The sequence below is a fragment of the Rosa rugosa genome, chromosome 6 (genome assembly GCF_958449725.1).
Source record: "Rosa rugosa chromosome 6, drRosRugo1.1, whole genome shotgun sequence".
Lineage (NCBI taxonomy): Eukaryota > Viridiplantae > Streptophyta > Magnoliopsida > Rosales > Rosaceae > Rosa > Rosa rugosa.
In genome coordinates, this window is record NC_084825.1 from 18,658,845 (window position 1) to 18,662,282 (window position 3,438).

A 3,438-nucleotide genomic window follows, 5' to 3' on the forward strand; every position below is an offset into this window, starting at 1 on the left:
ATCCCTAAAGGAAATGTTGATGGCTAAAGCGCCACTCACTACACCAAAACACCAAATGACGTTTTGGTTGGTTTTTGCTGATACTGGGTACCTCTCTGACCCACATAAAGGTCGTTCCCAAACTGGTTATGTATTTACCATTGGGAACACGGCGATATCTTAGAGATCAACCAAGCAAATCCTTGTGGCTACCTCCTCGAACCACTCAGAGATCATTACTCTACATGAGGCGGTTCGTGAGTGTGTACGGTTAAGAGCTATCATCACACATACTCGAGGGACTAGTGGTTTAAGTCCTACCACTGAATAGCCTACTTGCATTAATAAAGATAATGCAGCTTGCATCGTACAGATGAAGCTAGGGCATATCAAGGGTGATAATACAAAACACATATCACCAAAGTTTTTCTACAATCAGCAACAACAGACCCTCCTCAAGATTCAAGTGAATCAAGTAAGGTCTGAGGAGAATGTGGTAGATTTGTTCACCAAATCATTGCCTAAGGTCATATTTGAGAAACATGTGAAAAGCATAGGAATGTGAAGACTTTCCAAGCTCCCTTGATTAATGTAAGGATCAGGGGGAGGTGTAGACGTTAGGGGGAGTATAACACACACATGTCATCCTCAAATGTAAAAGGTGCGTTGTGCTCTTTTCCTTCGACCAAGGTGTATTTTTTGTCCCACAGGGTTTTTATTGTTACTTGGCAAGGTTTTTAGTGAGGCAACAACTCATGCACCATTATTGTCTTTGACTTGGCACAAGGGGGAGTGTTAAAGGAAAAACACATTATGTGCCTTCGTCAAAGAAACAGATGAAGAGGGAATCAAGGAATTACAAATCACAGCTCAATCAGCATTTAGTATCATTAATGTAATCGATATTTCCGTTGTAATCTTATCCCTATATAAAGGGACTATGAAATGAAATGAGTAGACCAATTCCAATTGTCATTTTACTTTAACAGCCGTAGATTTCTTAAATCCTTGTTTTTTTTTTCTTCTTCGCTCGAGCAATCATCGGGTTGGAGAGAGCAGAAAAAAATTGAACTAGGGTTAATTTTGGAATTTTACCTTCCATATGGGCCCCACTGAGCTGAGATGGTAGGCCTAGTCAGCCGTTTAATGGCGCCATTTAACAGACGCATGACGGAACGACCTATTGGATGAGAAATGGTAGTGTAGGGGTGTTTTTGATGAAATTGAAAATGCAGGGACTGAATTGATTTTGGACCCAAACCACAGGGTACTAAACAATATTTAGCCCAAAAATTAAATAGGAGAAACGTATCAGGAACTAGATTTGAACCTTTATGGGGAGAACGTGCACTGACTTCACAACCGCTGGAGTAACTCGCGATTTCTTGTTTATATAAGCAATACACACACACAAAAACTAACTATCCATAATGTAAATATATATACACACACACACATATATATATACACACACACACGGGGCCTTTCTAGTAATGGATCCATTTTTTTGGTTTTTCTAGGGATAGGGCATTAGACCAACTTTTCTATCACATTTCGGCATCTCAACCGTTCAGCTTTTAGGTCCTAATGTGTAGATTATTTCTGCAAATTTTTCAACTAAATCGGTGATCATTAAGGTATCAACTAGTTTAAATCAACAGACGAACCAAATATGTCAAACTTGAACCGTTCATACTTATAATCTTAAATCGTCATTTTGAATGCCTTAACGATAATCAATTTGGCTGAAAATTTGCAGAAGTGATCTACATATTAGGACCTAAAAACTGAACGGTTGAGATGCAAAAATATGATCGAAAAGTTGGTCTAATGTCCTATCCTTAGAAAAGACCAAAAAAAGAGATCACTTACTCGAAAGGCCCTATATATATATATCACTACACCATAAACTTTCATCTATAGCATTTGAAGAACGCTATGGTAGGATTCAATAGCATTTTAGTAAACGCTATGTCTGCCCCAGCTATAATGAGTACAGGGTCAATCATAGTGTTTTCGAAACGCTATAGCGTTTGTGAAGTGCTATCATATAAGATTCAATAGCGCTTAATAAACACTATTGTTAAACAATTAATAGCACTTCATAAATGCTATTGAACAACAATCAATAACATTTAACAAATTAAACAATGAACAATTGTTCAATACATAATTTCAAAAGCCTCAAAATATAATGTGTTACCATTCATAAATTAAACACTACTACATTGTCTCAGCCAAAGCTATTTTCCTTTTGTACAAATGATGCAAATCCTACTCAAAACAAAAGCCTTTTAAAAATACACTAACTAACTGCTCTATTACTCCTAGCACATGCTTTCTTTCGTCTATACAAAAGTGTGAGGACTAGATACTAGTTTTAAACAAAGAGCTGATAGAGTGGAAATTAACATAAAACCATCCTTATCCTATAACCCACTAGGCCTCATTGCAAATTCATACTAAGTAGAAATAGTTCTTCCTTGGATATCTTCAGCTCTCCCTGAAGGTCAGCAAGTTATGACTCAAAGATTGCATTGAGGATGTACTAATGCTAATTAGAAAGTAGCAAACCAGATTTTGCTTAAGTACCGAGATATCAATTAAATAGTGCTGATTTACCAACATTTGGTCTTCCAACAATTGCAGCTCTTAGAAGATGGTCCGGGATTTGCAATTGAAAATTACATGGTTTAGAGAGTATTAATTATCTCTGTTTCTCCTTCATTTAATTGAAAACAGACCCCAACTTATGACATTTGAAAAATAACAGTCCAATTGCATTGTAGAAACTAACAATATATATCTTTCCCAAAAATAGAACCAAAGTATACAGAACTGATGATATATGAAAGTTGCACATACTTGTTCATGACACCTTATTAACTAATAACAGTAATGCCAATCTTAAAAGTTATACTGATTTTATAGATGCTCAGGATTCATTTTGCATGACAATAGGCTTTAATTTATAGGTACAATATTTCAGTATTTACAGCAATAACAATAATTATCTAAGTATCATAGCATCACTTGTTTACTTACAGTCTTAGTTGGAGTTTTAATTGTAGTTTTCCGCCTTCTCTGCTTTCGGCCTATTTCCTCTTGATCAGTTTTCTCATTTTTGAAAATCATAAATAGGCAATGAAATGATACAGCAGACTTAGTCAAAAAATGGATAGATTCTACCAAACACACAATTTAATTACTTGACATACACAATAGAACAGGTATTGAAAAGCACATTATTCCTTTGATATTTTGGAAGAAACTTGGGGTGGATTTTAATATCCAAAATAGATTATTCCTGAGTTCACAACAGCAATTGCCTGTAGTACTTAAATAGCTGTAGAAAAATCCTTAAAAAGTACCAAAATGATAACAAAGACTCACCGTAGGAGAAAACCATTAGATTGCCAGCTTTAATATAGAAATAGATTAAACTACAATGGAACAAGA